This window comes from Trachemys scripta, chromosome 2 (assembly GCF_013100865.1).
Source record: "Trachemys scripta elegans isolate TJP31775 chromosome 2, CAS_Tse_1.0, whole genome shotgun sequence".
Lineage (NCBI taxonomy): Eukaryota > Metazoa > Chordata > Testudines > Emydidae > Trachemys > Trachemys scripta.
The window spans coordinates 15,855,361-15,870,745 of record NC_048299.1 but is presented as its reverse complement, the minus strand read 5'-3'; positions in this window follow the sequence as shown (position 1 = coordinate 15,870,745).

Genomic DNA, 15,385 nt, shown 5'->3' with positions numbered 1-15,385 from the left:
AATTGTGAATATTTTATTATAATATAAGAAATCATAGTCTGCATGAAATATTTTGATTTTTCAAAACAAAATGTTTCAATTGATCTGAAACAAAAAATAATTATTTTTTAGGAGAATTTTAACATTTGGGGGGTTTGTGCCTAACAAACATTTCGAAATCTCTCAATCCTCCGTGAAATGGAATTTCTTTCTTCTGTATAGCTCTACTAAGCATCGAACAAAGTGACGTGGGTTTCAGAGATGCTGAGCACCTGGGACTCCCTTTGATGTCTATGGGCGCTGCAGCCAATAAGTGATCTGGAAATACACGGTCATTAACCTCTGTCAGGACGATGTCAGCTGGAAGGATGAACCTTAAGCATCCATGAAAGAGATGCAGTGGTACTGAGACTGGGAGAAACCAATTTGCTTCATACTCTAAATAAATTGTGGGGAGAAGTTATCACCTGCAGGCTGTTTTGGCAGCTAAGTGAATTGCACTAATGAACTGACAGAGCAACTCTGTCAGTCATAGATTCATGGACCTCTTCACTCCTTCATGTGATCAAATATGAAGATTCTCCAACATACTAACCAAATGGATATTTATGATTATGACTGGGAGCCATTTCTAGAACTATATTACAAGTCAATATGGGAGGTAAGCCCATGACTGCTACATAAACCTAACTTGGATTATCAGAGTTGGAATTGGGTAACAAGCCAACATAAGGGAGAGGGAGTTCTCTTCTTTCTCCACTTCCTCTTAGGATTTGTTTCTGTGATAAGTAGTCAATGTCATAGATGATCACACATACTCTTTATTTGGTGCTAATGGTTCTAATGTACTATAGAAGTTATGTACAGTTTTCTTGGCTATTGTATTTTCGTATTTCCTGTCACTCTTGTATATCTATTACTGTTAACTGTCTGAGTATCCAGCATCTATTCCTCTTTATTCCAAGCTGAAACTTAATTGAAAAAAACACATCAAGTCCAAAATGGTGACTTTAACAGAGTTTTGTTGACAAAAGTCAGCTTTCATCTACAAAACAGTAGATGACAAAACTCTCCTGCTTTGCCGAAAAAATAAAACCACCTCAACAAGAGGCATAGAGCTTTTTGCGGCAAGTTAGATTGACAGAGTGTCAGTGTAGACACTACACTTGATTATGTCGTTGTGAATGACTTCCACGAGGTGTCCGGCAATACCCATCCTGGCTGCTCTGGTTAGCAGTTCAAACTCTGCTGCCCTGCACCTAGGTACGAAGGCATCCACCCCTCCCCATTTAAAGACCTGGGAATTTTTGAAATTCCACTTCTTGTTTGCTTAGCATGGAGAGCACACATTGCATCTTCCCAGCTGACAATGGCAGCTCCACACAGCAGACAGTGTCCCGCTTGGAGCACGCCAGAGTTGTTGGATCTGTGGGGAGAGGAGGCTGTGCAGTCTCCGCTGCAGCCGTAGGAACTTCGATACCTACAGTCAGATTTCTCATGGCATGTTGGATAAGGCCTACAAACGGGACACGCATCTGGGCCATGCAAAGATAAAGGAGCTGAGGGAGCTGTACCAGAAGGCAAGGGAGTCACTCTGGTGCTCTGCCAAAGACCTGCCACTTCTATAAGGAGCTGGACACGATCCTCGGTGATAACTCCACCTCCACTGCCAAGAGCCGTGTGGATACTTTGTGGAGGCTGGAGACAGTGGCCAGCAGACTCAAACCTGAGGCTGAAGTGGTAGACAAGGAAGTGGAATTGGAGGATGAGATGGGACGGGTGACAGGGTAATCCAGTACCGTTGCAAGCCAGGACCTCTTCTCAACTCTAGAGGTTTGAGCTCGTCCCAGCACTTCATCTCTGGCATGCATGATGGAGGAGAGGGGAGCTTTGGTAAGTGATCATTTTGAGTTGATGATACTGCTCGGTTACATGAGGTAGAGCTGTCTTTTGCTTTATGCTATAAGTGGGTTAAGGACTAGAAATATACAAGACTAGCTGTGTTTGCATCTGCTTCACTTTCCCCTGTGCAGCTACTCAGTGGGGTGGAACAGTGTGTTAATGTACACCAAGATATCACATGAATCCTCCAGAGAGATCTCTAGGAAACTTTCCTGGAGATACTCCCCAATCTTCTGCCAAAGGTTCCTTGGCAGAGCAGCTTTGTTGTAAGAAACTTTCCCACACCAATTGGCAATCACTTGTGCAAGGACCAAAGCAGCACACAGGTGAGCAGCATAGGGACCCAATCTGAAGCCACATACGTGCAGGAGATCACCCTTGCATCCTGGCTTACCCTCAGGAGTAAAATATTAGCTTCAATGACCCCCACCTGTGGAAAATGGTGGCAAAATTTACAATATTGTCCCTAGTTGCTTGCAGTGATCCCCTTAAAAAAACACCCTTTGCCCCATCTTGAAGGTGTGTCATCGTCCCCCTGGCCAAACTCACCATTTTGGGGGCATTTGCCAAGCTTGTGTGCTTGCCAAGGGCCAGTGAGAAAGAGGTGTATTTTACTATTATGATTAGCTGGTGTGAGTTCACTAACAAACATGCTTCTATTGATTGTTTCTTGTGCTTTGGTATATGTGGCCTTCAGGGGAATCCCCTACACACCGGCAGAGCGTATCCACCAGATAAGGAAGCAACTGAGGAGAAGCAAGGTATAATAGAAGGAGAGAGCCTGATATGATGCCTGAGGCCGAACTAAAGTAGTAGTCAGGCCTGCTGATATAAAACAAAGTGAGCAAAAGGCAGACTGTGAGCAGAAGTCAGGCCCTGTTATAAAACATGCCTGCTTCCAAGTTCACAGGTCCTGGCAAGGACAGGGCTGGTATTGCAAGAATACATACATTCCTGAGAAATACTAGGCACAGGACACTCATGCATATACATTCCAGAAGGGTGGTACCAGAACACCCCGATACCAAGTATGGTACAAACACACTCCCCAAAAATAACAGGAACATGTTAACCCCTCCTAAAGATAAGGTCAGGAAGATAGTATGATGGCTAGAGATGTTTTGATCGAACCAACAGGTAAGGTAAAGGGTGCTTATGAACCGTGTCAGAGGGGCAATATGTAACTTGTTTGTATCAGTGTATAAGAGGGGTCTCAGAAGGAGTGTCTTTGGCCAGCTGAGGAGGGAATGGAAAGTCCCACCATTCACTGAGCTGAATTTATTGTTATGAACATACATGTGCTAATGTAACTGTAGACATTGATCCAAAGAGCTAGGACTGTGCTTTATTGACTGTAAATGTGGCCAGATGCCTTTGCTACTAAATCAAGACTTGTGGTCTTATCGGGCAGTTCGATTGGAGGCTGCTATGCAGACTATCTGGCCAGATCCAGTGCTGCACGCAGAGAGAACACACATGCATCCAATGACTAACTACACAAGGAAGACATGTTTTAGGAGTAGGGTGACCAGATGTCCCGATTTTATAGGGACAGTCCCAATTTTGGGGTCTTTTTCTTATATAGGCTCCTATTACCCCTGTCCCGATTTTTCACATTTGCTGTCTGGTCACCCTATTTGGGAGCTTGTTCAAAGGATTTTTTTCCTGACTAGGAATTTTCTCTTGCCACTGCTTCCTCCAAGCTACTTCTACGTTTAATTCACTGCTCCTAGATTCTCAGAATGTATTCCTGTCCAGAACTGCATTCTTTCATTTATAGCTTGAAAGATGCTTCCTTGCAGAAATGACTCTCACCACGGTCTTCAGTACCAGGCTTGATCCTTGCAAAGGGCTCTCTGTGGGACTAATTGTGAAAGCTATCTGGAAGGCACAGTAAATCAAGAATGCAGCTGCTCACTTTGGGCCAATGCAAGCATATTACACCTGGGTTCTGCTTTCTGGCCTAGGATTTTGGCCTCTACGCCTAGAGGCAAATCACCATACAGATCACCTGTGCATCTCCAACTTGCTGTGCAACCTATGCTATGCTGGATGAAGCTGGAAGCAGGACATTCTGTGTTAGCAGACCTATGTTGCTGGAATTCAACCCTGCCAGAAATACACAAACAGGGCCATATTTAACCAGAGCTGGGCTCTCAGAGGACGAGCCAAATCCCTCCCCATTTTCTGTCCAAAAGCTTCAGGCAGAAGAGGTGCTGTGAGGGGTTTGTCTCTCTAGGGATGATCCAGTTCCCATCAGAGTCAATGGGAATTGGACTCAAGCTCCTAATTAGGAATGTTAATGTCCTAATTTAAGCCAAAGGCTGCACCAGACACCACTGTGATGGATGCCTTTTAAATGTGTGTAATAATAAATACAGATGTGATCAATCCAAAGACCCCCAGTTGCATATTAATCTCAGAAAAGCAGAAATTTTATAAAAAACAGGATCTTAGGAGGTCCAAAAGCAACCTTCAATCTCAGTAACTATTCTTTTCCCATTCTATATTTTAACTTATCATTGGCTTAAGCGGTGCATTAGTGCTCATTGAAAAACGTAAAGAAAGAGCATTAGAAAGTGTTTCTTAATTGCATCTTTATCAAAGCATTTCTTTGAAGTTAATGCTTTAATTTCTCTATGATTTTGCTTTAGTTCAAGGTTACATCGTTAAGTTTTGGTACACATTGGAACTTGGGATCTGACTTACAATTTTAATGCTTGAAGTGTATGCAACCTTGAATTAAAGCAGCATTTCTAAAGAAAGGGCAGCTTTTTTCACCGTGGGCTGTTGCAACAGCTAATTTACAACTGATCATGACAAATGTATAGTTGGGATTATTTTTTCCAGTGTGCATTACTTTGCATTTATCAGTGTTGAACTGCATCTGCCATTTTGTTGCCCAGTTACCCAGTTTTGTGAGACCCCCCCCCCCGTAACTCTTCACAGTCAGCTTTGGACTTAACTACCTTGAATAATTTTGTATCATCTGAAACTTCGCTATTTCACTGTTCACTCCCTTTTCCAGATGGTTAATGAATATGTTGAACAGCACAGGTCTCAGTACAGATCATTGGGGAACCCCATTGTTTACCTCTCTGCCCAGTGAAAATTAACTTACCCTTTGTTTATTGATCCATGAACAGACCTTCCCTGTTATTCCATAACTACTTAGTTTCCTTAAGATCCTTTGGTGATGGACCTTGAAGGCTTTCTGAAAATCCAAGCACACTATATCGACTGGATCACCCTTATCCACATGCTTGTTGAAACCCTCAAAGAATTCTAGTGTATTGGTGAAGCATGACTTCCCTTTACAAAAGCCCTGTCAACTCTTCCCCAACAAATTGTGTTCATCTATGTGTTTGATAATTCTGTTCTTTATTATAGTTTCTACCAATTTGCCTAGTACTGAAGTTAGGGTTACTGGCCTGTAATTTCCAGGATCGCTCCTGCAGCACTTTAAAAATCAGTGTTACATTAGCTACCTTCAAGTCATCTGGTACAGAGGCTTGTTTCAGGAATGGTTACATACTATAGTTAGGAGTTCTGCAATTTCAAATTCGAGTTCCTTCAAAACCCTTGAGTGAATACCATCTAGTCTTGGTGACTTTTTATTGACACAGTGTGGGGCAGTACTTCAGATTTGCTGCAGCAAAAGGATAGCTCTGATGTGGGTATCTCCCTGACATCCTCTGTAGTGAAGACCAATGCAAAGAATTCATTTAGCTTCTCTGCAATGACCTTGTCTTCCTGGAGTGCTCCTTTAGCACCTGCCAAGTATCAGAGGGGTAGCCGTGTTCGTCTGGATCTGTAAAAAGCAACAGAGAGTCCCGTGGCACCTTTAAGACTAACAGCTGTATTGGAGCATAAGCTTTCATGGGTGAATACCCACTTAGCACCTGTGTTGCTAGCGGCCCCGCTGCCTGTTTAGCAGGCATCCTGCATCTGATCTACCTAAAAAAGTTCTCACTGTTAGTTTTTGCATCTTTAGCAAGTTGCTTCTCAACTTCTTTCTTGGTCTGCCTTATGATACTTTTACACTTAACATGCCACAGTTTAAGTACTTTCTTCTTATCCTCACTACAATTTGACTTCCAAATTTTAAAAGATGCCTTTTTGCCTCTGATGGCCTCCATCACTCTGCTGTTTTACCATGGTGGTATTCTGTTGCTCCTCTAATTGTCTTGTCTCATTTGGAGTATACATTTAGTCTGAACCTCTGTTTTCGTATTTTTAAATGACATTTAATCTTTGTGACAGGCAGCTCCTTTTAATTTCCATCTAGAAAGCATCCTCACATTAGTCTAGTTTCTCTTTTTGAAGTCAAATGCTACGTGTGTGTGTGCGCGCGCGTGCCCCTTACAGGCATGTTAATTTTAATTATATTATGGCCCCTATTACTGAGTGATTCAGCTATAGATACCTTGTGGGCCAGATCCTGTGCCCCATTTAAGACTAAATCAGGAATTGCCTCGCCCCTTGTGGGTTCCAGGACTAGCTACTCCAAGAAGTCGTCATTTATGGTGTCTAGAAGTTTTATCTCTGCATCACATCCTGAGATGACATTTACCCGGCCAATATTAGGCTAGTTGAAATAACCCATTATTATTGTGCTTCTCTGGTTTTGTAGCCTCTCTAACCTCCTGTAGCAATTCACAATCACTGTCACCATCATGGTCAGGTGCTTGGTAGTGTATTTCTACTGTTATACTCTTATTATTCAAGCATGGAATGTCTATCCCTAGAGATTCTATTGCACAGTTCATTTTGTGTAAGATTTTTACCGTATTTGACTGTGCTTTTTTTAACATATAACGCCATTTCCCCCACCAGTGTGACCTACTCTGTTGTTCCTATATATTTTATACACTGGTATTATGTCCCGTTGATTATCCTCATTCCACCAAGTTTTTGTGATGCCTATTATATTAATATCCTCATTTGATGCTAGGCACTCTAGTTCACCCATTTTAGTATTTAAACTTTTAGTATTTGTATATAAGCTCTTGTTCATTATGTCAATATCAGTTGATTGCTTTTATGTGGTATATTTAAATGGGACTCTGTTTTGTTTGAGTGTTCCTCACTAGCTCCTATCTCTATTTAACAACTTCTTTCCTATCTTCTTTACTAGGATATAGAGTTCTCCCTTCAATAAATTCATCCTAAAGGATGTCTCCACCTGAACCATGTGCTTCTCCACACCTGTCGGTTTCCCCCCCATCCATAGTTTAAAAACTCTGACCTTTGTAATTTTACATCTGGTTCCATTTTGATTTAAATGGATAGGCTCCTTCTTTCCCAAACAGCTTCCGAGTTCCTGATAAACCTGAAGCCTTCTATCTACATCATTGTCTCATCAATGCATAAAGACCCTGCAGTTTTGCCTGTCTTTCTGGCCCTGCGTGTGGAACTGGAAGCATTTCAGAGAATGCTACCATAGAGGTCCTGGACTTTAATCTCTTAGCATCTAAAGTTGGCCTCCAGGACCACTATCCTACTTTTCCCTATGTCATTGGTACCTGCATGTACCATGACCACCAGCTCCTCCCCAGGACTACCTATAAGTCCATCTAGATGTCTCATGAGATCCACTACTTTCACCCTGGCAGGCAATTCACCAGGTGGTTCTCCCAGTCATCACAAACCCAACTATCTATGTTTCTAGTAATTGAATCCTCCACTACTATTGCCTCTCTCTTCCTAATAACAGGGATCCTCACCCCTCGAACGATATCCTCCATGCAAGAAGATATCAGGACATCATCTGGAAGGTGGGTCCCAACTAATTTCCCTCCACTCCAGCTTGATGCTGTCCTGCCCTGAGACTTTCATCCTCCTTAACAGCACAGGGGCTATTGGAGATGAGGTGAAAGTCCCTGAAAGTCTTTTATGGACCTCTCTGTCTCCCTTTGTTCCTCCAGTTCAGCCACTCTTGCCTCAAGAGCCTGTACTCTGTCGCTGTTTGCACCACATGCACACATATGCCACCTGTCCACAAGGCAGGTAGGTAATCATGCATGTTGGATGTTGCACTCAGTGCAATAAACTGGGTGGCCCCCCACACTGCTGCTGGTCTTCTATCTACATTTTCTACTCTTTTTTTAATGTAGCCTAAGTTTAGTAGCCTTATTTCTGACAATAGCAGGTTTTGATTAACGCAATGTGTTTAAGAGATTTTTTTAACTTGAGGATACAAAAAGGTGAAGTTATAGAAAAGTTTGTGACTAATCTAAGGCTGAAGAGCCAATCTTGCAATTTTAGGGGGCTAATCAACTGCCTGATAAGAAATCAGATTGTGATTGGAATCCAAAACAAAAAGCACACAGATTGCCATGGGACCCAGAATTAACCTTTGATAAGACAAGTAGTAGTTGCCCACCAACAGATGTTACACAGTCCAAACGGTTATGAAAGGTGGACAGTGCTCTGACACTGTAGACATGATTGAGAATCCAAAATATCACAAGGAAAAAAGACCTCAGGCAGAAGGATGTGGAGCTCAAAGTCAGAATCAAGTAAAACCTGGAGCTGCACAATCCACGTCAGCCAGCACAAGGTCCAGCACACAGAAAAAGTTGCAAGAAGTGTAATAGGTTACATCACTTTGCAAGAGTTTGCAAGCACCAGCAGAGTGTGCACAGCCTGGAGAAAGAGGACTATGATCGCACAACTAGCTCAGATTTATTTTTCCTAGGAGCAATGGACACTGTTGCAGCAGAAGACTGAAAGTAACTGGGACATCTGTTAATTTTAAGTTGAACACTAGTGCACAAGTCAATATGTTGCCATAAACAATGTTAAAAGTTTTTTTAAAAAGCCGGAGATAATGAAAAGGAAACTCAAGGCTTACTGTGGTGACCTTATCCTCTCACTAAAGCAATATTCAAATTAAATGCATGTGAAAATAAAGTGGAAAAGACAGTTTATAATAGTACCAGGGAACTGAGCATACTTTAGAGTCATAGACTATCAGGGTTGGAAGGGACCTCAGGAGATCATCTAGTTCAACCCCCTGCTCAAAGCAGGAGCAATCCCCAGACAGATTTTTACCCCAATTCCCTAAATGGCCCCCTCAAGAATTGAATTTACAACCCTGGATTTAGCAGGCCAATGCTCAAACCACTGAGCTACCTCTCCCCCCTACTTTATTTGGTTAAAAGTGTCAAGCCCTTGGTCTCATGAAGAGTGTGCACTCATTGGAGAGGCAGGAGACCAAAACAATTAAGGAAGGGGTTGAGGATGCCCTCGAGGGGGTTGGGAAGCTCTCAACAGCATACAGCATAGAGGTGACACAGCCCAACTACCCCAAAATTCATGCCCCTTTGAAAGTTCCCCTCACCCTAAAGTAGAGGCTAGAGGATGAGCTGGATAGTCTCATTGCTCTGGGAATCACACTGTGAGGAGAAGAACCCACAGAGTGGATACACTCCTTGGTCATTGTAGGAGAAAAAGCTCCCTTCGCTTATGTGTAAACCCCAGAAGAATTAAATATGTAAAAGGGCCACTTCCTACAAGGCGAGAAATTTTTGGAGAGATGACCAATGCCAGATATTTTTCTATGGTGGAGGCATCAGCAGAGTTCCTAGAAAAACCGGGCATCCATTTGTGCACATTCAATACCCCCTTTGGCCGTGCCATTTGGGTTGTGTTTGGCTCCTGAAGTGTTACATCAGAAAATACAGCAAATTTTTGATGGTCTAGAGCAATGGTGGGCAACCTGTGGTCTAGAGGCCACTCATGTTTACACAGATGATGTTTTGATCGGGGGAAAACCAGTAGAACAGCATGAGCAGAGGCTCTGGAAAGAACCAGAGCAGCTTGGCTAAAACTAAACAAAACAAAAATGTAACTTCTGTGTAATGGAAATAACAGACCTGAGAGAAGAGCTAACGCAGCAAGGTGTAGAGGTAGGTCACAGTGAGGGTGAGGCCATCACCAACATGCCTGCCCCAATAGACATGGCAGGGGTACAAAAATTGCTTGGAATGACGAGCTATGTAGGGAAATTTGTGCCCAAGTTAGTTGTTCAAACTACCATCCTGAGAGAGCTACTGTGCAAAGATGTCCAAATGGACAAGGAACGCAAATTTAAATAAACAATTCAAGAAACTGATGGAGTTAAAAAGGTCTCAGTCCTGAGATACTATGACAATAAGTGCAGAACTAAGTTGTAAATGGATGCCTCCAAGGAGAGGATATTGGCACACTCCTCTGACAGCAGCATGGTCAAAATTGGAGACCAGGGGCTAGATCAAAGGGATTTAGGTGCCTAATTATCACTTTAGGCACCTAAAGCTGAAAATTTAGATCCTCAAAAATCCCTGCTCAGGTGCCATCTAACTCTGTAAGTGCTGAAATTTCCATGGACAAAGTCCTTTGAGCACCTAAAAAAAAAAAAAAAAAAAAAAAAAAAATCGATCTGTGACCAGGTGCACAGCTGCTAAGTCCTGACACCAAGGCCCTAGCTCACACCCAAGCCCCAGTGGGAACCTCAAACTAAGAGTTCCCTCATGTGTCATGCCTGCAGGGCCCACTTAATATAATAATTAAATAGTCATTAGAACAGAAACGGGGGTCTCCCACATCCCAGGGGAGTGCCCTAACCACTGGGCTAGAGAGTCGTTCTCACGCTCTCTCTGGCCCAATGAATATTTAATTATTTATATAAACTAGACCAGCAGCAACGGTGGAGATTGATAGAGCCCCTCAACCAAGAACATCCCATAGCCCTGTGGTTAGAGCACTCATATGGGAGATGTGGGTTCAAATCCCTGCTCCACCTCAGGCAGCAGTGGGATTTAAGCCTGAGTCTCCCACATCATGGGTAATTCTCTAACCATTGGGCCAAAAGTTATAAGGGGCCCCCAACTGGTCATCTGGCTGTGTTGGGGGGGGACTGATCTATCAGGAGGCCTCGGAGCATGCTACTTGATTGGGCCCCGCAAGTAAGATAGAAGGAAACACCTCGCCTGAGGCAACCACCGGCTGTGCACATGCTCACAGGCAGGTTTTTAGTCAGCGGTGATGACTGGCGAGGACATGCGGGGTCACATGCGCCCCCACCCCCCATTTGCTGCTTGGCTTGTACTGAGCATGCTCAGTAACACTGCTGACGCCAGCTGCCGTTACTCTGCTGCCCTCCCCAACCACTATCAGCAGGCCCGGGTCATCTCTGAAGTCTAAAGGAAACTTTATCAATGGAAACTTAGGCCCCTAGGGAATTTAGGCACTTACAAAGTTAGGCAGCAGCTGATGGGGGTTTTGAGGACCTCAATTTTGGATTTACATGCCTAAAGTGGCAGTTAGGCCCTAAATACCTTTGAGGAGCTGGGCCCTAGAATGAATGTATTCCTGCTGCCCAAAGGCTGGCGAGAAGGGGAAGTGGGGGGGGGGGAGGAGTCTCAGAGCTGCTCTTTGCACCGAATGTGTACTTCTGTTCCAGCTGTTCCGTTATGCAAAAGTACCGGTGTGTTGTGCTGCCTCGGAGTGAACAGAGCTCATTTGGACTGCGAGAAGTAGGCAGAGGTGAAAGTAAGCTGGTACGGGCCAGTACGCTGTGCCAGCAAGAGCCAGTACACCGTGCCGGACTGGACCGGCTTCTCCGGCGGTGATTTAAAGGGCCCAGGGCTCCAGACGCTGCAGGGAGCCCCAGGCCCTTTAAATCACCACCGGAGCTCTGGCAGCCAGGCTCGGGCGGGGATTTAAAGGTCCTGGAGCTCCGACCCCTGAGGGGACCCCCAGGCCCTTTAAAGCACCGCCCAAGCCCGGCTGCCGGAGCTCCAGTGGCGCTTTAAAGAGCCCGGGGCTCCCCGCAGTGGCCAGAGCCACGAGCCCTTTAAATCACCGCTGGATTCCTGCCGCCGCTACCCTAGCGGTGGCAGGGCTCCAGCAGTGATTTAAAGGACCCGGGGCTCCCCGCAGTGGCTGGAGCCCCAGGCCCTTTAAATTGCCTCCGGAGCCCTACCGCCACTACCCCAGCCCTACCCCGAGCCCTGCCGCCCCGGGGTAGCAGTGGCAGAGTTCCCGTAGTGATTTAAAGGGCCCAGAGCTCCGTGGCGGCCAGAGCCTCCAGGTGCCTCTGCAGCTGGTAGCTCCAGGGTGATTTAAAGGCTCTGGAGCTCCCAGACACAGCCGGAGCCCCAGGGCCTTTAAATCTTGAAAGGCCCTGCCTCTTCTGGTTGAGGCCACGCCTCTACTGTTTGAGGCCACGCCCCGCTCAAGACTCTGGCATACCGGTAAATCCTTTAAGTTACTTTCACCCCTGAAAGTAGGAAAGAGTTCCAAAGGACTGTGTAGGAGAAGGATACAAAGAAAGTGAGGAAGAAATGAATGCAGGGATGCAGAGAGGACAGGAGTTATGCAGGGTCTGAAAGCCGGGGGTAAGAACTTTGAATTTTTCACTCCTGTGTTTGCACTTTCAAGCACAGACTAATAGCATCATATAATTAGAAAGCAGAGATGGAAAACTACCTATACATGATCCAGTTCCAGATCAAGGCCAAAATTTTCCATAGCACTCAACCGAACTCCTTTTTCAAATGATCCTAGAGTCAGTTGAAGCTGTAAACAAGCTTTTGAGTATAGTAAAACTAAGTTATTTCCTATTAAAATGCATTTTCTTAAGATAAAAAACACAAGGATTTAATGTTAAAGTTTTAAGTGTCCTTGCCAGAAGTCCCAATGTTTTTATTCTGCTGACTGACTGATACTTGAGTCCTGCTTTGCTCTTGAGCATTTGAGTGTCACTGCTGCCTCCACATATGCAAACACACATCCCCTCCATTTATTTGGAGCCAAACCCTTTATCCTTGGACTCCAGTTAACTTCAGTTTCTCATTAAGTTTAGCAATGATTTAACCTTAATTACTGGGTGGGATATAGTAAAACTAAAGTGCCAATTCATTCCAAGACTAAAACACATATTTAACAGACTCTAGGACTCTTAGTGGGTGTGAATGATAACACAGCACAGATAGGAACAAAAAGGTTTTCATTTAGGCAAACAGCTGTCCTGTGAAGTAGAATGCTCAAAGAGTGCTAATAGGTGGAGGGAATTTCTCCATGGGCCCCAGGAGGCTCCCACTTAGTATAATGGAAATTTGAACCTAAGACAAGTTCTCTTGCCATATCACCACCAATTCCAAATTCCGTCACCATATGAAATAGGCTGTCAAAGCCCAGACCCTGTGCAGTTTTATCTTCAAATGGGACTCAATGTTTCATCTTGTTTTTCCGTTGGACTCTTTCTGACTAGTTGTTGGTTATAAAGCTGCAAAGCAGGCGCTGATAACCTTGTCTTGCATGATACTGTGGTTTGTGAATGCCAGAGGAGAGATGCAATGGTCTAGTCTTGATTTAAAGAACAAAAAGACAATTCTATAAAAATCCACAAAAGCCTTAAGTACCTTTGCGGATGGATATTTGGAACCACCCACTTCTATGCAGTGGTTATGCTCTGTCCTTCAATGCTATGGATTTACTTTTCCCTAGTACCTTTATTCAAGAAGGATCCCACTGTGCTTGTAGAAAGCTTATGCTCAAATAAATTTGTTAGTCTCCAAAGGTGCCACAAGTTCTCCTGTTCTTTTTGCGGATACAGACTAACACGGCTGCTACTCTGAAACCAGTAGATAGAGGTGTACATTGGTTGATTACTGGCACAGCCCTGCTGAGCTCCTCATTTTCACAGCATAGAGTGCACTTAGGCTTAGTGATTTGGGTTCTCTCATTTATAGGCCATGATTCTGCAAAGGCTTATGTGTATGTTTAAGTATGTGAGCTGTTGCAGTGAAATCACTGGGACTATTCATGTGCTTGAAGTCAAGCATGTGTATCTTGACTTCAAGCACATGAATAGTCCCGGGGGGGGATAGCTCAGTGGTTTGAGCATTGGCCTGCTAAACCCAGGGTTGTGAGCTCAATCCTTGAGGGGGCCACTTAGGGATCTGGGGCAAAATCAGTATTTGGTCCTGCTGGTGAAGGCAGGTGGCTGGACTTGATGACCTTTCAAGGTCCCTTCTACTTCTAGGAGATGAGATATCTCCATTAATTTATGAGATGAGATATCTGTGTTTGCAGGATCAGGCTATCAGTTTGCATTGATACCTGAACCCTTTCTTTAGTTATGTTCATCTCAAATGAATCAATGTTAACAGCAGTGGAATTCTAACTCTGGCCCAAGTCATCCTTCCACAAGGAAAAGCCTGTACAGGTGATAAACTTCACAGCTTCCCATAAGATCATCCTATCAGAGGAAGGGGCATGGATTTACATTCCCCTCCCCTGCTTCCTCCACAGAATGATCAGAAGGCATGGTGTGGCCAGTGTAATGGATAGTGGATTACTCCACACACACCAGACAACAAGCACGCAAATGCAAACACATGTACATCCTGCTGCAAATTCAGAGCTGTGGGGAGAAGGGGGGAAGAGGGACATGCTGACAGTCAGTGTTGTCATACACCATGAATTTCCATGGTTGTAAGGGAACAATATGATTACATGGTGACTTAGGTACCCAGGTTCATCACTCTGGTGTAGTGTGAGAACCTGAATAGAATAAATACTGCAGGAAATTTCCATCTCTTCCCTGCTTTTCTCTCCTCCCCCCACCCCCGAACATGCAGACATGTGCAGGCTTCTTCTTCAAGTGCACATGTGACCCATGCACCTTTGATTGAATAGGTACTGCTCCCAGAAATTTCTAGTCTGCACATGCGCCCTAGCTGCCCTTGGGCCAGGTATATAGGGCAGCACGGATGAACCACCATCAGTTCCTTTTTAACTACCTCTGCCTGTGATGGAACTTATTACAGTGCCTGCTCTAAAATTTATCTACGGATAGCTTAGTCTATTGTTGTATTTAGGTGTTAGCCCTAGGTTTAGCTTTAGTTTTAGCTACTTTCTGTTTAGGAGACACTCACATCCCATAAAAATGTAACAGTTGTTTGAGGTTCAAGAGGAGGTTCAGAAAAAAATAGGGAAATTAAAATTGGGTTCCTCATGAACCTCTCCCTTCAACCTGCCTAAGATCTGGGCCTGGCTACCTCTCCTGTACAGCAGCCTTTGAGTGAACATAATACTCTGTTGACCTCCACAACCTGCACACCCTCTATACCATCATGGGATCTTGCCTGTGAACGAGACTCTACTTGAACCTGCCAAAACTATCTGGCAGACTTCATCACCACACCTTCAACATGTAAAAGAGCTGAAACAAAGTATTATGTTGCAGAGAAGGGCTTTGAATTTTTGATTACTCACTCTTCACCTAACTTTTTGGTGGTTGATGCCATCAGTGAGTGTAGCAGACAAACTGTTTCTAAAGCAACACTATATGACAAAGACCAAAAATGCCTAGATCTCTTTGGTCACTCCTCCACGGCTTTGCAGTTTGAGATTACTAACTATCAATGGTTAAGTATAATCACGCAAACTACAACAACTTAAACTCATTTACTGAGCATCTCCCTTTAAAACACTGAGAATAGTTTGACAG